Here is a 23,735-nt window from a genome sequence, read left to right on the forward strand (position 1 = left end):
CGCATGCCAGTGTGTCTGATTTTCTTTTCCCCTTCCTCCACTTGGGTGGTCTCCATATGGAACACCTCTCCACCTTGAAGGCTTTGTTTCTTTGGGGAAGTTTGAGTTTCCTGATGGGCCAGTCCAGGTGGTGACTTGGGTCCTATGGCCAAGGAGGTGGGGCCTGCAAATGGGAAGGAGTAGAAAAATCAGAGTAAGAAAGACACTTCCAGGGAAAAGAACATTGGTTCATAGTATTCTCTATTGGGTGCTTCCATCTTGCCCTCTGTCGGAGCCAGCGGCTCAGATATATTTATTCATAGTTCAAAGCTAGTTGAGGGCAAGTATCAACAAATATTCAACAAGCCTTAGCCTAATTCGCCAATGGTTAGCTGAGTCAAGAACCCCATTCCCTTGGTGCTGCAGTGCTCTGCTTTCGACCTGTGATGGGCTGAGTTCTCTGCTGCTTGGTACTGACCCTGAATACTGATCCTCCCCACAAGGTCAACTGCTATATTTGATGACAAATACGCCACCTGAGGATCACAAGGCCAGACCCAATGTGACTACTCATGTCCCACATGTTAGAAAGGTCTTCCTTTAATTGAGATTAAATTTAATCTTTCTGAGAAATAGAAAGCTGCTCTACTCCAGCTTCTTCAATATAGAGAATGTGAAGCAAAGCAAAGCATAGTGTACAGAGTCATGGAAACGGGCACCTCAGGGTTCTCATGAGGACACACATCATGGAAGAGTTTTATGATCAACGTCATGGTGCTATCAAACTCTTGACAACTTACGTAACTTCATTGCTGCCCTGTTTCTGGCCTGCTCACATTTCCTCCTGTAAAGCCCAATTCTGTTTTTCTATGTAAACACAATCTGCAGTCATTGTTACATCAGTTCCAATCCATTGTCATTTACTCTTTATAGTAATTTTAGATATTTTTTACTCTGCAGGATTTTCAAACTTTAGAAATACTGTTAAGAGAATTCCATATGGGAATTCTTTCCTAATTGATCTAATCAATCTTGTTGAAGTAATCTTGCTGAGCAAACAGCTTTTACAGATTTTTAACACATCATTAATGAGGGAGACAGGTCTATATTATAATAGTTGAAAGATTCATCTATACATGTGAAATATTGAAGTGTGTTTGCAAATGAATGCCAAACTTTTCTTCCTAGTGGGGGAGGGAAGACCACTGAAACTGCCTGGACACACTTTATTTCCTGTCTCTCCATGAGAGTTCTTTGGAATGTCTAGGAGGAGTCACAGACTTTTCACATTTTGCCACATGTACTTTATCTTGCCTCTTTCCCTAATTCAACCTTTCTGAACAGTTTGAGAAGAGTATTTGTGTCTCCTACCCCTGTGCACTTAATGCCTTTACTGTGCTGTGAATTGTCCAGGACAGCACATTCTCTCCCATAACCCTGGAAAATTCCTACATTCAGGAAACTAACATTGACACAATACTTTCCTCTAGTCTATAGCCCAGTTTCTTAGTTGTCCTGTTGTCATCCTCCATGCTTGATTTAAGTCCAGGCTCCCACAGTTCATACACTTATCACATCTCTTTAGTCTCCTTTATAGTTTCAGAAAATTTTCAAGTTTGCCCACTTCTGAAACTTAGAGACAAAGACTGTGGCATTTCTGTGTATGTGTGTGTGTGAGTGTGTGTGTGTGTGTGTGTGTGTGTGTGTGCACGTATACATATGCACTGCTTCATTGGTGATTATGTCTTCAGCTATTATGTGAAAAGCCAACAAATCGCAAATATGTGGCACCAGGCCTACAATATAGAAATAGCTGTCGACGTGTCTGCCCTGCTTACCAAATTGAGTCAGTGTAAGAACTTGGCAGGCAGGAGGTGACTAGAACTTGACAGCCTTCGAAGGAGGGGTCGTATCCATGGGCTCTTCACTGGCAGCCTGGGAGGTTGGTGGTGCTGATGCCCTCTGTGCCAGGGTGGAGGCCGGTGAGTGGTCCTGCACTGGCAGTGTGGTAACCGTGGGGGCATTGGGAAGAGAGGCTCTTTGCTGTCCAGCAGGGTGCCTAGAAGCAGGCTGAGGGGCGGGTGGTGGGACAATGGAATGGGACAGATTGCGGTTGGGTTGAGAGAACTGAAGGGTTGGGGGGCTGGGGAGGACTGGTCCCTTTGCTGGCTGCCTGTGCTGCCTATGGCCATGGACATTGCTGTCACTGGATGCAGGAGAAGACAAAATGACCGCCATGGAAGGGGGAGTGGTGTCCATGGGCATGTCCTCAGGCAGCACAGCGGGATTCTGGGGAAGGTGAGCCGATGACATGGCTATTAGGGTGAGAGGGACACTCCTAGTGGAGTGCTGGCCCTGGGTATTGGGGTTTGGGGTGGAAGGGACAGGAGTGGGTCTTGGGAAGGAATGAGGAGGAGGAGGAAGAGGAGCAGCAGGGCTGGGGAGGACTTGTCCCTTTGCTGGCTGCCTGTGCTGCCTATGGCCATGGACATTGCTGCCACTGGATGCAGGAGAGGACAAAATGACTGCCATGGAAGGGGGAGTGGTGTCCATGGCCGTGTCCTCAGGCAGCACAGCGGGATTCTGGGGAAGGTGAGCCGATGACATGGCTATTAGGGTGGGAGGGACACTCCTAGTGGAGTGCTGGCCCTGGGTATTGGGGTTTGGGGTGGAAGGGACAGGAGTGGGTCTTGGGAAGGAATGAGGAGGAGGAGGAAGAGGAGCAGCAGGGCTGGGGAGGACTTGTCCCTTTGCTGGCTGCCTGTGCTGCCTATGGCCATGGACATTGCTGCCACTGGATGTAGGAGAGGACAAAATGACCGCCATGGAAGGGGGAGTGGTGTCCATGGCCGTGTCCTCAGGCAGCACAGCGGGATTCTGGGGAAGGTGAGCCGATGACATGGCTATTAGGATGGGAGGGACACTCCTGGTGGAGTACTGGCCCTGGGTATTGGGCTTTGGGGTGGAAGGGACAGGAGTGGGTCTTGGGAAGGAATGAGGAGGAGGAGGAAGAGGAGCAGCAGGAGGAGCAGCCAAAGGAGAGGGAACACTAGGAGGAGGAGCAGGAAGAGGAGGAGGAGGAGGAGGAATAGGAGCAGGAGGAAGTGGAAATGGAGAAGGGGGAGAGGGAAAAGGAGGAGGAGGAGGAGGAGGAGGAGGAGGAGGAGGAGGAGCAGGAGGAGGAGGAGGAGGAGGAGCAGGAGGAGCAGGAGGAAAAGGAGAAGGGGAATGAGGAGGAAGAGAGGGAGTAGGACTAGGAGAAAGACCAGGGGGAGGAGGAGGAGGGGGAGGAGGAGGGGGAGGAGGAGCAGGAGAAAAAAGTGAAGGAAGAGGAGAAGGAAATGGAAGAGGAGGAGGAGGAAGACAAGGAGAAGGAGGGGGAGGGGGAGGAAGAGGAAAAGGAGAAGGAGGAGGAGGAGGAGGATCTATGCACATGGGGGTTGGGGATTCCATTCTGGAAGAGGTAGGATTGGAGGGGAAAGGGACCTGGGTAGGAGGTGTGGGAAGGTGAAACACATTCGGGGTAATTCCAACATGGGGACTGGGGCTGAAGGGAGAAGGAGGTTTCCTGGGAAGAGGCAGTGGAATATTAGATGAGGGGGAAGGTGGAGGGATGGGTAGGTTCAGGGGCCCAGCAGGCTCGAATTCCATTGGGATGGGGGAGGGGTCAGTGGGTGGGGGGAGGGGGCCTGCATTCCAGGTAGGGCCTGCAGGTGGGGAGGATGAATGGACAGTGGTGGTGCAGTCCTCCAGAGCCTCTCTTCCGCCCTGGGCGACCTGTGTCTCAGGCTTCACGTGGTTACTTCTGGCACTCTGAACCCTCCTCAGGGTGCCTTTTGAACATAAAAGTGGCCGCTTTGCAGGTGGGGGCAGCCCATCCTGATGCCAGGCAATCAGTGATGGCAGGGCCACTGGCATGAGCAGCTTTCTTTTATGCGGCCTCCTGGAAGCAGCAGTTAGTGAGGGCCAACCCTGGGATAGAACACAGGTGGGCTTCAGGCCCTGCTCTCCCTGGATGGATGGGGAGGCAGACAGGCAGATCCACTTCTTGGGCGACACGGGGGGCCTCTGGAGAACACTATTTCTCTCTGGGGGCCAAGAACTGGCCTCCAGGGCACTGAGGTCTCCCGTGCCTCCGTCTCTTCTCCTCCTCTCGTCCTTCTCCTCCTCCTTCAGCTTCCCTCCTTCTCAGTCTCCTCCTTCCTCCTCCTCCTCCTCCTCCTCCTCCTCTTCTCCTCTTCCTCCTCCTCCTCCTCCTCCTCTCTTCCTCCTTGTCCTTCCCTCTTCCTCTTCTCTCCTCCTCCTCTTCCTCCTCGTCCTTCTCCTCCTCCTCCTCCTCCTCCTCCTCCTCCTCCTCCTCTTCCTCCTCGTACTTCTCCTCTTCCTCCTTGTCCTCCTCCTCCTCCTCCTCCTCCTCCTCCTCCTCCTCCTCGTCGTCGTCCTCCTCCTCCTCCTCCTCCTCCTCCTCCTCCTTCTCCTCCTCCTCCTCCTGCTCCTCCTCCTGATGGGTCTTGCGGTTTTCTGGATGTTCCTGGGCCCTGAGCTCGGCTTCCTTAGGCGCACCAAGAGGGCAGCGAGCAGCTGTCATGGGCCCCTCAGCTTGGTGGATGAGCTGAGGAACTGGAGGCAGGAGGAGTGGCCAGCGCCCAGGAGGGGGGACCCTTACTGCTGTCCAGGGGCCGAACATCCGGGAGTTGTTCCTCGATAGCACCGGCTTTTTGGGGAACGGCCCCCAGGACGCGGGCAGCAGGATCCCCCGACAGAGGAGCGGGCCTCTGTCCCTGCCAGCAGCAGGAGGCCCCCGAGGTGGAGGTCGGGGATCCTGGAGGAAGCGCCTGCTGGCAGGGCTGGGGGGAGCGGCAGGTGCAGCCGGGTGGGCCCTGTGAGGATAGGGAGCCTCCCGGGCGAGGCGCAGGGGAGTTTGACGGGCCACCAGGGCCCTGCGGCGCAGCCTGCGACCGCACTTGGTGAGAAGACTGCCCATGGAGGGCACGGGGGCTCGTCACTAGGCACAAGTCCACACTAGTCCAACGCTGGTCAGCACAGAGCAGCTTGGCTGAGAAGCCAGCTCCTCCTTGGACCAAAGGCTGAACTGGAGTTTAGCCTTTGTGACGTGTGGATGGAACCTGTGACGCAGAAAGGACTTGGGCCAAGGCGGTTGGTCAAAGGAAGGCTCCAGGGTGAAGAGACCCCCACCCCCACTTGGTCTGAGCTCAGGCTCCTCCTGACTCTGCGCTGCTTCTTCTCCCACACCCACCGCACAGTTATTCTCACCCTCCAGAGGGTCATTCTGAGGCTGCTTTCCTCTGGGTTACTTAGGCAGTCATTCCACGTGGCTCCAAAAATCTCTCCAGGGTTCTACTGGACATGACTGTACCCATCCAGAGTCGATTAGTTTTATATGACACTAGATGGTATTTGGATACATCATACATAAATGGAGTATAACTTCTCATTCTTCCAGCTGTACGTGTTGTAGAATTACACTGGTCATGTAATCATATATGCACATAAGCTCATAATGTCTGATTCACTCTACTATCCCTCCTACTCCCATGCCACCTCCCCTCCCTTTGTCTAATCCAAAGCCCTTCTATTCTTCCTTAGGCACCCTCCCCCGTTTTTGTGAATTAGCATCCACAAATCACAGAAAACATTCAGCCTCTGGTTCTTTGGGATTAGCTTATTTTGCCAATGTCATAACTTTGTTCTTTTTTATGACTGAGTAATAGTCCATCGTGTATCTATACCACATTTTCTTTTCCATTTCATCTGCTAAAGGGCACCTAGGTTTCTTCCATAGTTTAGCTATTTAGTGAGTTGAGCTGCTATAAACATTAATGTGGCTGTGTCACATTAAGTCATTCAGGCACAACTCGAGGAGTGGGATAGGTGTGTTTCATTTTGCAATTGATGGTTTTGTGTTTGCTTTTCTCTCCTGGTCACTCCATATCCAAACATAAAGCACGTCCAACATCCTTGTGTTTTCTAATTAAGAAACAGTGGAAAAGGCACAATTCTGACTTTGACACTCACATTGGCTGCTTCCACTGTGGACCAGTGTAGGGACATGCTCTTCTAGGTGCCCCATGGTGCATGGTAGTCTGCTGTCCCTGCTGCCTATTGCATCACTGTGACCACACCCAGCTGTGACCTCTGCTGGACCCTGCACTGCAAAGACCCATATTGCTTCCACCTTGGGATCAGGAAATGGAGAAGGCAGGCTAAGGATCAGAGGGCACACACCCCATTCCCTCTGGAAAGGCAGGAAACAAAGGGACAGGTGTCTGTTTGTCACTGCCACAACACGCTCCCCATCTTCTCCTGTGGGGTACAGTGGTCCACACGCTGGACTTACAGTGACCAACACCCTGTCACACAACCAGGTAGCCAGCTGCTATCATCCTGTGGAACCTTGACGGGGCTTAGATGTGGCAGCTGCCACCACCCTGCATCCTTGCTGGGACACTTGTCCACACCTTTGGGACTATTGGAAGTAAGATTATCTGTGGAAACCATGTCCCGCCCCACCACCCAATGCTGCTTCTGTCACCCCCTCCTTCGGTCCCTGCAGGTGTCTTGGTTGCCCAGAAGACTCTGCTTGACCACTGCAACAGTGCAAAATGGGGTCCAGCAGGCAGGCAACTGACTATGTGCACAGACCCACCCTCCTGTCATGGACCACACAATTCCTCCTGCGCTCATTGGGCCATTCTGACACCGCTGTTCCATGTACTGCCCACCCTGTGATCCAGAATAGGCCCTGGTAAAGCCTCTGGCAGATGGATTTTAAATGTTTTATGTTCTTTTTACTTATACATGCCAGTGGAATGCATTTTGACACATTATAGGTACATGGAGTATAACTCCCCATATTTTGGCTGTACATGATGAGGATTTACACTGGCCATGAATCCATACGTGAACATAGGAAAGTTACATCTGGTTCATCCTACTATCTTTCCTTTTCTCATCGCTTTTCCCTTCCCTTCATTCCCGTTTGTCTTATCCAATGAAGTCTATTCTTCCCTCCCCACCCCTTTATTGTGCATTGGCACCCACATATCAGAGAACATTCAATCTTTGTTTTTTGGGATTGGCTTATTTCATTTAGCATGATAGTCTCCATCTCCAGTTCCATCTGCTTACCAGCAAATGTCATAATTTCATCCTTTATGGCTGAGAAATATTCCTGTGTTTATGTGTGTGTATTTTTTTCCATTCATCTGTTGAATGCCACCTAGGTTGGTTCCAGAGCTTAGCTATTGTGAATTAAGGTGCAAAAAATATTGATGTGGGTGCATCCTTATGGTATGCCCATTTTAAGTACTTTGGGTATATGCCAAAGAGTGGGATAACTAGTTCAAATGCTTGTTTCATTGCAAGATTTCTGAGGGATTTCTATACTACTTTCCAGAGCTTGGGAGGTTGAAGCAGGAGAATTGCAAGTTCAAATCCAGTCTCAGCAATTTAGCAAGGCCCTAAACAACTTTACAAGACTCTGTCTCAAAATTTGAAAACAAACAAACAAACAAACAAACAAAAAGCGCTGGGATATGGCTCAGTGTTAACCCCCCATGAGTTCAATTCCTGGTACTAAAACAAATAAAAGTAATGTTTCATAAATCACTTCTGAAAAAAATCTCATTAATTTTCTTAACTGGTGTTTTAAGATTAGGTCCACATACAAAAACATGTCAACCATTTGACACCCAGAACAATATTCTGCCTTCAAAATGCAGGAAATCTTGTGATTTGAAACCCTAATGAGCTTTAGGAGACATTATTCTAAGTGAAAAAAGCAAATGTAGAAGGTCGTGCTCTATGACCTCAATGAAGTGTGGAATCAAAACCAGTTGCTCTGTAAAAGCAGAGAGCAGGATGGTGGTTCCCAGGAGCTCGGGGTTTAGGAAAACAGGAGCTGTTACCCAAAGAGTACAAAACTTCAGTGATGCAGCATGAGCCAATTCTGGACATCTGTCCTACAACTGGGTCCCCACCGTGAATAACACTCTGTTGTATGCTTAAATTTGCTGCTCTGTGAGCTGGGGTTATGGCTCAGTTGCAGAGCACTTGCTTGGCACATGTGAGGTCCTGGGTTCAATCCTTAGCACCACACAAAAATAAATAAAAGAAAGGTATTGTGTCCAACTACAACTAAAAAAAAATTTTTAATTGTTCTGCTTGAAAGTGTTCTCACTACACACACACACAAACACAAACACACACAGACACACACACACATATGTGAGTGGGTGGATATGTTAATTAGCTTGATTACAGTAATCATCAATTTCACATGGTACTTTTATTTTAGTTTATTTTTAAGCAGTTGTTATTATACTAATGTATTAAGACAAGTACAAAATAACCTTGTAATCAGGGTACTGTATCAGTCAATAACAAAGGAAAGACCACTACAGTATGAAGAGATATACAAATGACTCAAGTATACAGCTTTCATAGTTAACAGACAATTTTAAATGGGAAGTTGGTTTCTTTGACAAATGGTAAATTTTCTTGAAATAGGAAAAACAATATACAGTGCTCTAAGCATGAATAATAATTCCTGCCATAAATACAAGTGCCTTGCAGAAACTCCATGCAAATTTCAATTCCATTCTCTTTGTGAGTGTGACACTGTAGCTGACTTACCAGCTCAAACACTAGGTCAAGGGAAGCCTCCTCACTTTTGTCCTGGAAGAGCTCAGTACTCAATTTATCACTGATGTCCAAATGTCCAAATCTGTTGTCTTGAAAAATCCCTGGAATATAATCAATCCATTACAATGCATATGCAGTCGGGGCTAGTAGGAATATCACTTGAAACTGAATGTGAATGTTTTCTCTGATAAGTAGATACTGATCCATAATGGGGGAGGGGGCAAGGGAGGAATGGATGAACTTTGGATAGGGCAAAGGGGAGGGATGGAAAGGGAGGGCCATGGGGGTAGGAAAGATGGTAGAATGAGATGGACATCATTACCCTAGATACATATGGGAAGACACGAATGATGTGACTCTACTTTGTGTACAACCAGAGAAATAAAAAGTTGTGCTCCATTTGTGTACTATGAATCAAAATGAATTCCGCTGTCATGTATGACTAATTAGAACAAATAAATAAATTTTTTAAAAAGTTCAGTCTGGAAGTGCCCTGTGGTCGAATGGACCACTGTCTCACCCGTGGTTTCTGGTGGAAAGCTGTGATTTGGATTGGAACCGTTTTTTCTGGAACATCAGTGGAAAGACGGGCTTCTGGTAGTTGGTCCCCCACAGGAATCAGGACAGATACATCATTTTCTTCTGTTGGACATGATGGATTAATTTCCAGAGGTTTCATTTCCATAGGTTCATGGAAACTAAACTGCTCTCATCACCACTCTCGTCTCTAGATCTAAAATCCCCATGAACTGATCCAGATTCTAGCAAAGTGTTTAACATTGGTCTCAAGACCTCTTTGAGTTCCCAATCTCTTCTGATCCTGCTTTTTCTTAGAACAGTCTTCAATGGAGTGATCTTCTCAGAGTCTCATTTGGCATCTAAGGTCATCAGAACAAGAGGCAGGCTGCACTGCACTGTCTGGCTCAGGTTCCGTGGTTTCCATTCCCATAATGTGGATCAGCTCCAATTCCTCCTCAGGGTCTAAAAACCCTACCAGAAAAGGAAGAAAGATGATCATTTACAAAATGACAATTGAATCCCATTCATTCATTAAAATATTTTGTGTTGGTTTGTGACTAAGTCACTGAAATCTCTCCTCCTGTGCTGTATTTATTCTCTACCAGTCCATTTTAACTTTTAAGAAACGAAGGCTCCAAAACAGCACAAGCTATTCAAAATCAAAGCACAGGTAAAGGCAGGTGAGAAAGAATGACTTTGAACAGGACTTGGCAATTATTTGTGGACTTAACACTTTGTAATTCTGCTGGGTTATGAATTTTTATCATAAGGCCAAGGTGGGGTAGGATAGGAGACAGACATAACTGTGTCTAGATGAAGATAGCAGAGAAACACATCTCAGTTTGTGGTTCTCTTTACAGTTGTTTATGTATCATCGGCTTCATGAGTTGAGAAAAACTTGGAATCTTTGTGAGGGGGAAAAGTTCATCAAATGAAAGATAAACTTCAAAATTAAGTTGTGAACTTGGGGTATGAGTATATACAAAGAAAACAAGAGACTCTCAATTCAAGTGTTACATGGGATAAAGTCAGAAGCCTGTTAAACATTTCTATATTCATAAAGTTCCAATATACTCCAAGAATGTGAAAGGCCTAGTATGGCAATTGCCAGAAAAACATTACCACTACTGAGAAAGAATACCAGGTTTTCAGCTTCAGCAGTAACCACACTGCATACTGTGTTAAAAACCAAACAGGACCCCATTATAGGTAAAGGCCTCATTTTTGTCTCCCGAAAAGTTACATATGTGCACTTTAAAAAGCCAGTAAAGGCATATTATAGAAAGGCAGCATAAAATACACACAAAATTTCAGATACTAAATGAACTCCCCAAAGAAATTAAAATGTTCTTGCAAGAATCAGAATCCTTGAACAAAAGTGAAATTTGAGAGTATTGGCTGAGATCATGCCAAGCAAGAAAGATAATGAGCAATTGATTCTCTTCTCTTTTCCACCAAACTGAAAGGACATGTGATGCAAAAGCCTAGGCCTTAATCAAATATGCATGGAGGGTGTCCAGTACAGTGCCCAGCACAATGCACACAGTGGGTGATCCATACATATTTCTTAGCTGAATTAATGAAGAAAAAGGCATGCATCAAAGGCTAAGTTTTGGGTTGCTTGTAGGTCAAAAACAAAAACTGAGTTTTGAGAAAAACATTAAAGTCCTAATTGGAGAGATTCATAATTGATCTATAGAAAGTGAATAATCAAACTTAGAAACACAAATCACAGAGCATGGCTCATGACAAAGTGTTTGCCCAGGTACAAAAGGAAGCAGTGGAAAAAGGAGCTTTCAGAGTGAGTGGTCATCCTCAGGGAAAGCTAGGAGGCAGCCAAGCAAGGCCTGTGGTTCATCCTCTGGTGCTCCTGCCTGGAGGCACAACTGGCACAGCCCGCGGTGTTCCCTCTGCACCACCTGAAGCCCACGCATGCTCCCTGACCACTCACCTGGCCCCCACCCCGCGCCGGCGGACAGGTGGGTGCGGGTTCCCTCAGGCGCTCAACCGCCGCCCCTCCCCAGCTCCAGGGCGCCCCAGGCGGCACCCAGTCCCCATCAGCGGGCACCACAGGGACAGAGGTAAGAGAGACACGGGTTGCTGCGCGCCATCCCCGCCCGCCGCGGGTCCCAGAGGCTCCTCCCGGAGGACACCTGCCCGCCGGCCGCCCTGGCGCGCGGGGCAGGCAGCGTCCTAGCGGGAAAGAGGCGCCCGAAGTTCTGGTTGAGCTGCCGCGGGCCGCGGGTCTCAGGCCGCGGAAATGGCCGCCTCGGCCGGTCCGGCTCTGCACACCTGCCGGCGACGGGCGGATCGTGAGGCCGGGCCAGTGGATGCCGCGCCCGGGCAGCGCAGGTAGCGACCAGAGCGGGACCTGAGCGGCACCGCCATCCCGCAGCCTCCAGCCGTCCAGGCTTCCGTTAGCGGAAGCGGGCGCTGGGAGGGAGCGCGGCGGACAGTGCGCCCCCTGCTGGCTGGTCGGCCACTCGGCCGCCAAGCCGCCAAGGAAAGCGCAGGACTCTGCAGCTATTTCAAATCAAAGGCTGAATGTTCTCTCTGATAAGTGGATGCTGATCCATAATTGGAGAAGGGGGGATGGAGGAACTTTGATGGGGCAAAGGGAGGGAGGGGTGGGAAGGGGGAAATGGAGGCTGGAAAGATGGTGGGATGAGATGGACATCATTACCCTAGGTCCACGTATGAATGCACAAATGGTGCATCGTGTACAACCAGAAAAATGAAAAGTTGTGCTGCAATTGTGTACGATAAATCACAATGCATTCTGCTGTCATATACACCAAGTTGTCCAGAGATCAGTTTATTTAGCATAGGTAGAAGCATCTGCAGCAGGAGTGGTGTGGTTCTAGGGACCTATATAGCCCCTAAGGGAAATGTGCCAGATTACAATTGGTCAGGTGATTGTCAGTGCCTGTTGTCAGTTCCATATTGGGCTCCTGGGCTGCTGATGGATCTTTGGCGGGTTCTTTTGGCTGGCTTTTCGTCCTAATCAGCAAGAAGGATCTGGAAGCCTAGAGTCCTAGAGGTGGCTGCCATTGTTGGGTGGTGGCCCATCCCTGTCCTGACTCTGTGCCCAACAGAGGGCCTGACAACACAGAAGTCAGAGCAAGAAGATGCTGTGTGGCCCAGCATTGACTCAGCAGTAGGAGCAATGGCAGAGCCACTCTGTAGCCACCTGGTGTTTGTTTCTGTTTTGTAGGATTGGATCCTGGAGAGTATCTTTGTCTTCAGCAGTGAATGGGATGACCCACTAGACAGTCACACACTGAAGGTAGGACACCAAGGGAGCAGGTCTCTGTAAGAGCTGGAGGACACTGCTGCTTTTGAACCTGGGGAGGGAGTTTTGAATCCAAAAATATATGTCTGAATGCAGGTCTCTTTATAGTTTTCATATCTTAATGACCTTGTGTCAAGAGATCTGATTCCATGACCTTTGAGTGTGCTGTGTTACCACCTTTTCTAGCTCTATATGGAAAGTTGCCCTTTGTCAGGAGATGAGCTCATTCTCTCCTTGTCACCCAAACATCTAGCCTTGGGCTCTGATTGGTGATGACCTCTCAGGCAACAAGCCCAGGAGGTCTTATTTGGGATTAGTGTTTATTTCTGCCTAGACTCTTTCTGCTCTGCAACAAATTACCTGGGGATGGTCATCTAAGAGAAAGAGAAATTCCTTTCTCACAGCTCTGGAGACCATGGAGTCCCAGATCCAGGTGCTGAGCATTGGACTGCTGAGGGCATTCTTGCTGTGTCTGTGCATGGCAGAAGGCAGGAGGACAGAGCATGGGGTGGTGGGTGGAACTCTCACAGGCACAACCTGGAGCCAGGAGACAAAGTTCTGTCATCTGTCAGGTGGAGGGAGGGCAGTGCACCCACTCTCTGCAGGATCAGGATGTGCAGCAGCATCATCACCTTCTCTTCCTCACCCTCAACATCTGGATAACAGGGCACAGCGAGGACTGGATAGTTCAGGAGTGTTTTGTGTGGGATGAGTGTGTGTACGCCACCATTGTGGGGAGATGAGGGGAGAAGGAGAACCTCCTGCACCAGAATCCAGTTTCCTGGAAGAAGGAGATGAGAGGATACTAAGAGGAAGAGGGGAAGTGTGAGATTCGGGGGCTGGATACAGAGTAAGACAAATGGGTGCCCATGTTCTAAAGTGCCCGGCTCACTATTTTGGCAGATGATGTAGGAAGAAACCAGACACACTGAGGGGAGCTCCGCAGAGGCTGCTCCTGTGTGAGCTCACAAGTGGAGACAAGAGGATGGGACAATCCACGTATTTCATTGAAGCAGCCCCAGAACACTCTCCCAGGGAATCCATCACCACTCCATAGCTGCTCCTCCTGCTGCCAGGATGAGGCTCCGTGTCTCCTTTATCCAGACGCAGAGGCTGCAGGTGCTGCTGGCACCAGGGTGTGTGACTGGGGTGGGGGGCTGCCCACTATGTCCCTGATGGAGATGCCACTAGAGAGGTTCAATCTCTTACTCTGCAGGGACTGACAACCACTCTGCCTGTCCAACCCCAACTCATCAGGGCCATGGTCAGTGAATCACTAGGTGTGGAAGGACTGGGAAAACCTGGCCTTCAGAGTCTCCCAGGCTCCTCATGCAGCAGGCAGGACCACCCACTGCACCCAGATTTGCAGCCCTGTGGGCAAGCAGTCCTGGCCTCAAGCAGGGACAGTATGGCTTCAAGGACGAGTGGGACACATCCCAGTCCTGGAATCCTTCAGCTGCTGTGAAGCCTCCTAGGACTTGGGACACATTTCTCAATCTGAGGATTGAAGGACGTGGTGTGTCAAGATATATATCACTTTTTGCACATATGCCACATTCAACCAAGCCCAATACCTATTCATTTCAATGCAGTACTCATGTGGAAGATCAGGATTGTGGTTACTTATCTTCCTTTTTTCCCCTTTTGTGACTGAGAATCAAATAATATAAACATAGTCAGTTTTTTTCTTTGTTTTACTTTTTCTAATTTTTTTTTCTAATTAGTTACGCATGAGAATAGAATGCATTTTGACACATGACTCATAAATGGAGTATAGCCTCTCATTCTTTGGTTTGTATGTGATGTAGAATCATACTGGTCATGAAATCATAAGCCATAATTTCATTCTTCTTTAAAGCTGAGTAATATTTCATTGTGTGCATATGCCTCATGTTCTTATCCATTCATCTGTTGAAGGGAACCTAGGTTTGTTAAATAGTTTATCTATTGTGAATTGATAAATATTGATAAACTTTGATGTGATTACATTACTGTAGTCTGCTGATATTAAGTGCTTTGAGTATAAACCTAAGAGTGGGATAGCTGGGTCAAATGGTGGTTTCATTCCCAGTTTTCTGAGGAATCTCAATACCACTTTCTGTAATGTTTGCACCAATCTGCAAGGCCACGGGCAATGTATGACTGTACATTTTCTCCCACAGCCTCATCAACATTTAATATTGCTTGTATTCTTGATGATTGTCATTCTGAATGGAGTGAGATAAAATATTAGAGTAGTTTTGACTTGCATTTTTATAACCACTAGAGGTGTTAAACATTTTTTCATATATTTGTTGGTTGATTGTATATCTTCTTAGTTAAGTGTCTGTTCTGTTCCTTAGCCCATTTATTAATTGAGTTATTTTTTTTTTTTATGGTGTTGAGTTTTTTGAGTTCTTTATATATTCTGGAAATTCTCTATCTGAGGTGCATGTGGTAAAGATTTCATCCCATTCTGTAGGCTCTATCTTCACATTATTGATTGTTTTCTTTACTGAGGAGACAGTTTAGTTTGAATATATCCCATTTATTGATTCTGGATTTTACTTCTTGTGCATTAGGAGTCTTGTTAAGGAAGTCAGTTCCTCGGCCAACATGGGACTACTTTTTCTTCTACTAGACCCAGGGTCTCTGTTCTAGTGCCTAAGTCTTCGATGTACTTTGAGTTGAATTTCAACCAGGGTGAGAGATAGGGGTTTCATTTTATTTTTCTACATATGGATTTTCGGTTTTCGCAGCATCATTTGTTGAAGAAACTATCTTTTCTCCAATGAATGTCACGTGTATGAAAGAAGATTCCTTCCTACACAGGATCTAGCCAATGCAAATGCAGACAAATTGGCAGAAGAATTTAAGAGGTTTGGAGTTACATCAAGGGTAAGATTATGTGAAGCCACTGTAGACACTCCTCTTGTGGAGAAAGAAGGCAACCATGTGCTCGATTGGCCTTTTACTGATGTTGCACCACCCTCCAACAGATTTTTTTTGCTCTTAAGTCTTTGGAAAATTACCTTTCATGCAGCACCTGGCTGTTTCATTGCTGTCTGTGGCCCTGAAGGCCTTGGGAGGCTCCAGTGTGGGTTGCTCTAGCATTAGTTGAAGGGGCGCTGCGGCATGAAGATGCACCACAGTCCCTAAGACAAAAACAGTGTGGGGCTTTGAACAGCAAACAACTCTTGTATTCAGAGAAGCATCATCCAAAAATGCAGCTGTGCTTCAAAGGTTCCAGGGGGCACAGGAACAACTCCTGCGTTCAGTAAGTCGTGGTGCCTGATGCTACTGCCTTGGAAATGGGACGTGTGATGGGACCTAATTGGGTGTAAATATTAGCTAGTGTGCTGGTGAGCTGGATGGGTCTGATGTAACTTCCATGGGAATACTGGAAAGGAGTTTCACCAGGCCACAAGGTAGACAGAATTACATCATCAATGATCTGGTGATGATCAACCTACGTAGACACTGAGCAAAACCACTTTCTGTTTGGTAATTAAAATGCGTTATGCTTTGGGTGTGAGTTGTCCCCCAAAGCTCACGGGTGACAGTGCAGAAATGCTCACAGTGAAGTGATTAGATTGTGAGTGCTGTGGCCTAACAGTGGACCTAACAAATCCTGAGTTTTTAAAATACTTTTATTTTTATTTATTAATTTTTTAAATTGTTGATAGATATTTATTTTTATTATATGTGGTGTTGAGATTCGAACCCAGTGCCTCACACATGCCAGGCAAGTGCACTACCACTGAGCCATAACCCCAGACCTCCAAATCTTGATGATTTTGAGTGGATGATTTGAGAGGACTACGTATTTGGTGGTAACTGCCAGCAGGTGATGTGAGTCAGCAGGAAGGAGGTCGTTGTCGTGGGCGCCCACCCTTGTGGGTTACATTTTCTCCCTGGGAGCTTGCTCTGTCTCTCTGCATTCCTGCTGCCATGGGACAGGGTAGTTTTCCTCTGTCATGGGCTTTCACCATGATATTCTGCCTCTGCTCTGGCCCAAAGAAATGGTGCCAACTGATCATGGACTGAAACCTCTGATATTGTGAAAATATCTTTTCTTCTTCTACGATGGATGTTCTTGTTAGGGATTTGGGTCACAGTAACAACAACAACAAAAAAAGGGTGCACAATAAAAAAATTTATATCACTTTCTACAGAAAAAAAACAATATCCTTTTATTTTAAAAATTCTATCAAAATAGGTTTCCATATGACACTGCATTTTTTAAAAAAATTAATGTTTACCAGCCTGTGGGTTAGCAGACCATACAGACTGCATCAGAGCATTCATAGATGCTTAGAATATTTACAAGTGTTGTTCACTAGGTGGTAAAGTTCTGTTGCTATTTTTCCAGTACATATTCCACAGTAAAAGAAAGGGCATATGTTGGAATTCTTGTTTAAAAATTCTTAACAAATGGAAAGAAGCAAAATTTTCTGAAAAAAAGGTTTTTCTTGAAATAGTTCTCTTAAACAATCAGGAATATAGAAATGCAAAATAAATGTAAAGAAGAATAAGAAGGTTTAAGTTCATATTATTCTTTTAAATTATTTAAAGTAACATTAAGGTAAATTTTTACATTCATTATAAAAATGTTGTCCCACCTTCTGCAAATGATTTCACTCTGATTGTTGTAATGGAAATTTCACTTATTTAAAAAAATATATGCATGGAAGAATAATATCTTGCTTGCTACCTATGCACAAATTCCAGCTGACCTCAAACTAGTCAGGCAAGATGACCTTTGAGAAACATCAGTCGCAGAGTCTGTTGGAGTCACTACTCAGTCTTGCAAACTGAACAATATTTTGACAAGAGAGCCAGGAACTCACTGAGTCTTCAAGACTGTGCCAAACAGCCTCCAATGATCTTCTCCACGAATGCTTGTGAAATATGCATGTGGAAGAGGTGTGCAGAAATTCTGGAATAACCAATATTGATTGATCAAAATAATTGATCAGAAGAAACACATGATTTGGGGCAATTCACATAGAACTTTGTTGGAAAGAATCTCTGCATTTTCCTTAGCAGGCAATTGGCCCTGTTCCTAGTCCCAGTTTCTGCAAGCAGTTTAGGAGCCAACCTGTGGCAGACTGGCTGGAAGTGTCCCTGGCCCAATGGAGCAGGCCATGTTTTCACACACTGGCCCTTTCCTAGAGGAGCTTCATCTTCTTTTTCTCTTTAGCAAGCCTCCTGGGGAAATCACACATGGGTGGGATGCACTGTCTACACGGTCCCCACAGTCTGGGCTGCTGGACAAATTCAGACACAAGAGGTGCAAGGCCTTCTTGGGTGGATCCCTCCCCACCTCGTTGTCACAAGGGCTGAGGCCAGGGCCAGAGCACAATAGGAATCCTGTCCCACTGAGGACGTGACTTCAGCTGGCAAGGCCAGACTGAAGCCTATGTGGAGCCCATTTGACCTGAATAATGGAGCTTGATGTATTCAGGGTTGGTGCCCTCTCCTGCAGCAGACCTCACAGGGGCTCCTGTCCCTGAGGCTATTGGAACTGTTGGAGGGGAAGTAGTTCTGCTGTAATCCTCTGAGTTAGAAGATAGAGAAGTTGGAGTCACAAGAACCAAATTATTGCTGTTAGGAGAACAAGTCTTTGACTTCATTATTTTTAGGTTTTGGTTTTCTGGTTTGAATTCCCTGTTTTTTTCATAGGAAGAGGTTGAGGCACTGCATGGAGTTTCTGATAGAGTCCACAGGCATTGCACGCAGGTTTGCCTTCAGCGTTTCTGCACCATAAGGTCATGATGGTGGTGTGCCAGTTGTCATGGGATAGTCCTAGCCACCAAGATGAAGGCGCGTGCTTCTGCTGCTTGATGCGGGGCACACTGAGGTCATTCAACTTAGTGTAGAGGCTGCAGGCTTTGCACAGGTAGGGTCCAGTTCCCTCCTACCACCAAGTAGTGTCTAGATGGAACCACAGTTTATGCATTTGGTGCGCTCTCTGGCAGGTCCTCCAGTAGGTTTGCAGTGGGGCCCAGAGGCACTGCAAGCAAGGCTCAGGCTTGGCTGTTCAGACTGTGCAGCAGTAGAGTCTCCAAGGGTCCAGCTGTCCAGGCAGACATCAGTGGCAAACCTATGTAGGGACTCAAACTGAGTCCTTTTGAAAACTGCAATACAATTTAGTAGTTTGACTGACTGACAGCCTCGTTTCTTGAATAGCCTTGGCTCAGACAAGTACAGCAGCTGAACTTGGCCAATGCAGAGTCGTAATATTGTTGTAAGCAAGGAAAGGATTTTGTGCCTCACTTCAGTTCGTAAATACTGCCACATGGCACTGCACACATTAGTTCCATGGACATTTTGTGATTGTGAGGGCTTTCAGAGAATCCAGTCATTCCAGTTGTTGATTTTTGTATTTCTGCTTGCTCAGATAAATTCTATGGAATTGAACTTCTCTAAAGTTATTTTCTCCTTTGAATATCAAGTGAGAGCTTATTCATCTTAAGGATGAGGGTGTTATTAATGTTTATATTCTATTTTCATCATTAAAACCTACAACTAGAGGTTCAGGGATTGCTGACCAGGGTTGGCTGTGCTTAAACTCTGAATTCATCTGTGGGCTGGGTACCCACGCTCTGGGTAGGTTCCTGGTTTGGGAAAATTTCCCCACTCAGTCCCATGCCCCTCTAGTAGTTAGGATCCAGCTCTCCAATAATGTCTCTGATGACCTTTGCAGCAGGGCAGGGACATACCCTCTTGCCAAGGAAGTGTGCAGACTTTGCAATCTCCTGGAGGGTTGGACAGCTGCGGTGGCATCTCTTAGTGTGAGAAGTCAGAGTACAAGAGCCTGGCCACAGTGATCTTTTCTGCCCAGTGGTGGACCTGGTCACCCAGGTAAGGAGCTGGACTCCTCCTCTGCAGACTTTAGAGTCACTCTCATGGCTTTGGTGCCCAAGGATCCTGGAGGGCAGAAGCCAGAACTTGCCTCCCAAGGAAGCTGTGGACCCCTCCAGGCCTACAGGCCTGAACACTACCACTCAGCCAGGCAGTGGCCTTTGTGGCTCCCAAAGCCTAGGGGCCCTCTCACCTTCACAGGCACAGATGAGCACTTGCTGCTGAGAACTGCAGGTAGGAAAGGATCTAACCAGCACTGGAGATGAGCCTGTGCATGGAAGGAAGAGGCATCAGGATTGGAAACTGGTGCTTGGTGGGGAAGGGACACCCACTGGGTAGCACCTGAATTCTGTTCCTGTCCCCAACCCCATACCTCTCCATGCCCCATGCACCTGGCATAATGGCCACAGCAAGCAGCTTTGAGTACATCTCCTGGACAAAATGCAGGGCTCTCAAAGGGCATGGTGAGCTATTTCTACATTTCCCCTTGTTCATTCTGGGGTCCTGAGCAGACAGAAAGCTCCTTTTATTTTGAAAACCCAACTCCAGTGCCTAAATTCATGGCAACTTTGGCAAAAGCCACAAGCCGGATGTAGAAGATGGAACATGACCCTGTTGGAGAGCCCCATCCCATGTATGCTAGAGCCCCATCCCATGTATGCTGCATGACCAGGTGACACCCTCTTACCCAAACACTGTCCTCACTGGCCAAGTAATCTGCCCTCCAGGCGGGGGTGCAAACTGAACTCACCTGGACTAGGAGGTAGATGTCTCAGGGTCAAGAGGCTGGTGACCCCATCTAGTGCCCAAAGCCTGATCAGATATGGAGGGACAAGGAAGAGAACCAGTGGGACCAGACAGGGGAAGAATCGCAACTCCCCTGTCATGAACTGCCTGGCTATTGGTGGCAGGGCAGAGAGGGGTGGCCTAGTGAGAACCTGCACATGGAGGAGGCTGGTCCCTCCAAAGACATCTCCCAGACCTGCACCCCCATGCCCTACCATACGAGGCTGAAGTGGTGGAGGGCAGGCTACCCTGAAAGCCTCAAAGATCTACAAGGGATTGTATTGTGAGCTGCAGTCCGTCTCTTTGCTGGTCTTGTCTGGACTTGGAGGGCTGCAGGTTGTTTCCTACCAAACCTCCAACCCCACTATCTTCATCTGTCCAAGAGATTCATTAATGGCAATTACGCCTTTAAGCTGTGTATCTCCAAGGATGCAGGCTCCTGTCACAGTGAAAGGAAGGGTGGGTCCACTTAGCTGGCAGGATCCCAGTGGGCACTTGGTACATAGGATAGCTGTAGTGGGGATGGTACGAATGTGTTTGGGAAATCATGGGCTGGTGTGGCTAGAAGGGGCAGTGGGCTCCTCGAATCTAGCTGATACGTTGTCAGTCCTGCTGGGTTGGGGGATAGTAGCCTGTTTGGGGGGACCACTGGCCCTGGTCTGAGGATCAAAGCACCTCTACCCTCCTATGCTAGTCATTTTTTGGCACTGTCAGGGAGTTCCATGTGTGATGGTTCATGAATTGGATTGTATGTCCCTTAGTTTCAGGCTTTGGGTCACCCAAGGAGCCCAGTATCCCTTAAATAGGGGAAGTACCTGGGGCCAACCTTTATTTATCTGGGCATGGAGATGCTCTGCTGTTCTAACTTTTCAGATTTCAGGGAGAGGCAGCCACGGTTTCATAGCATTCTTTCTCCCACACACCCAGGACCTCCCCCACTGTTTCAGTTACCATTTCCTTGTGTTTGAAGACAAGCCATTATCAGGCTCTCTGTCTTCTCATATGGGCTGACCCCCTGGTACCAGAATCACCTTCCTCTCACACATTCCATTGCCTTGAAGGGAAGGGATTCATCTGTCATATTTGGATAGAAACCTGCCTGTGAACCTGGAGTTCTGGAGCCACAGAGGAGGAAAGAGATTGACCAGTGCTGTAGGAGGTGATTTTCACCACTGAGTAGTGCTACAAAGGCTGTGGAGAGGGAAGGTCAATGGCTTGTCTGAACACTGTCCTGGGGCACTTGATGGGAGGGTTCAAGGTGAAAGGCAGGGCTCCTGGGTAGCAACTGGTTCTCCTCCACGGGCTGGTGCTATGCTGGCAACTGGAGGAATAGACAGAGCACAAAGGATGATAAATGACCTAACCACAGAGGTAGGATCTTGAGAGTCACAAGGGCCTCCTGGCTCATTGGCCACTTGCTTGTCTTAAACAGAGATGGAAAGCTACATTATCTTCCAGGTCCCAATCTATACATGTTCCCACATCCACCCCCCAGTAATGATGACCAGAAGTGACCTAGTGAGCCCAGGACACACAGTGCTTAGCCCAGATTCTCAGGCAGCACTGGACCATGCTGTTCGATGGGAGATTACATTCCATACCGTGGTGAAGATGAGGCTTTCCTCTAAAATATGTGGTTCAAATTTAAGAAATAAGGGAATGGGACTTAAAAATTATTAGTCAATCCAGGTGTGGTGGTGCATTCCTATAATCCCAGTAATTCAGGGGCTGAGGCAAGAAGTTGTTGAGTTCTAGGGTAGTATCCCAAAAGTAGTGAGACCCTGTCTTAGAATAAAAAGTAAAAGATTTTTGTAAAGCCCAATGGAAGAGCACCTTTGGCTCAATCTTCTGCACACACAAAACATGTTGTTATTCCAAATTTGCATAATGTCTAGCTCCACACATTACCATGAACATATGTCACACCTTTCTTTGACATCTAATCAGAAAGCAAGATAGGTGCATAAAAAGAGTCAGAAAAACTAGAAACAATAAAATTTACATACATTTGCGGGGCAAGAGCAAGGCCATGGAGGCAAATACGTGAGTTTTTAGGAAGCCCCTTTAGCTAGCAATGAATATCTTAGCCAGGTTGAAGGTCAGGAAAATTGCCCAGCTCAGATCAAGCAGGTTACCATCAAACCAGAGTGTGGGTTTTGTGATGGTGTCAGGTCAGGCATACATGCAGATCTCCTCTAGGCTCCACAGTGAGTGTTTTAGATGCACAGTGTTTAACCCTGGGCTTCAGTGTGGACCCCAGGACTTGAATGAGCACTTCAAGACCAGCTTTCCCTCCAGGCCCAGCAGTGCAGGTTTCAAGACCACTTCATGCCTGAGAGGGAAGCTGGCAAATGGGAAGTCTGGATATGATGTCCCATATCCAGCCCACCTGTGACAAAGTCCAAGCCTGTCCTGGAGACTCTAAACCCCTGCACTGCACTATAGGAAAGCCTAGCCAGCTGTTGAGTGATGTGCACAAGGGCATCTGGGTTGACATCATATCCACAAGACCAAGCAGCCCATTGCTGCTATTCAGGGTTGAAGGGTTGGTGAGTTCAAGCCCACAGCCTGGGCTGAGCTTCCTGGGTGGGTTACACTAATTGAATGTGTTATGTCACTTTGTTTGGATTGTATTTATACACACAAACTCAACATAGACAATGCAGTGAATGATGACTCCACTTAGGAGGAGTTAACTTAAGAGACTATAACATATATACAGTGAAAACTACTTTCGTCATACGCTCTTAACTTCCCATAATTGTGTTAACAAGTTCTTTCTGAATTCTTTCTAAGTTTTAGGTTCCCAAGGTCCACAGGCATGATTCCTGATCTTTTGGAAGTTTTCAGATATTTGTATGTCTGTTTATATTCCTTTCTCCCTTGTAGCATTTTCTTTTCTTGTATTGTCTAGTATTTTTCCTTAAAGTGATCTCTTTTAGTTACATTCAATTTACTGCTCTCCCAGAGCATTCTTTATAACTGCAGCTTAAGTTTTTAGGTTACACCTCAAACTTTACATAGTTTCTATCCTTCCTGATGGAAATCACCCCATTAGTTAGGCAAACCACAGTATTTCTATATCCCTTATTACCTTATTGTCCTCTGATGTCTCCTAACATAACCACACTTTTATATATGAAAATTAGTTACTTCCTCCAAACTAAGACAAAAAAGATCTTTATTGTCTCCAGTCTCTGTCCCTGTCACCAAGGGAATTATGATAGAGTGCTTAAACACTGCAATTCTTTCAGACTTTTGTTTCCTAAAAGCATTACCCTCCCATTAGTCTGAAATTACTTGAAAGTAATGGCCATATTTATTTTGCTCATCACCAATTTATAGGTAGTACCATGCAGAGAATATACTCAATAAATACTTATGAATGAGTAATTACTCTTGACCTTCACATTGCATATGGAGTTAGTGTTGTAACTACTACTCTAGTTGTATCCTCACATTTTATCATAATCATCCTATTCCAGAAATTATATATATATATATATATATATATATATATATATATATATATATATTCAAGAAAGACTTTTGGTAATTGTTAAAACAAAACATAAAATAGAATTTGAACAGATAAATTTCTTTTCCCTCACACTTTGAAATGGAAGAGAAAGAAATTACCATAAAAATA

At 46.7% G+C, this 23,735-nt stretch overlaps 1 long non-coding RNA gene across 1 annotated transcript; it reads left to right on the forward strand.

The window, feature by feature from the left end:
- The first annotated feature begins 12,230 nt into the window (after positions 1 to 12,230).
- On the forward strand, positions 12,231 to 14,693 carry LOC144370348 (uncharacterized). The gene is made up of 2 exons (XR_013430340.1): positions 12,231 to 12,448; positions 13,358 to 14,693. It is a non-coding gene; the product is annotated as an uncharacterized LOC144370348 (long non-coding RNA).
- Positions 14,694 to 23,735: the final 9,042 nt, after the last annotated feature.

This window comes from Ictidomys tridecemlineatus, chromosome 14, assembly GCF_052094955.1.
Source record: "Ictidomys tridecemlineatus isolate mIctTri1 chromosome 14, mIctTri1.hap1, whole genome shotgun sequence".
Lineage (NCBI taxonomy): Eukaryota > Metazoa > Chordata > Mammalia > Rodentia > Sciuridae > Ictidomys > Ictidomys tridecemlineatus.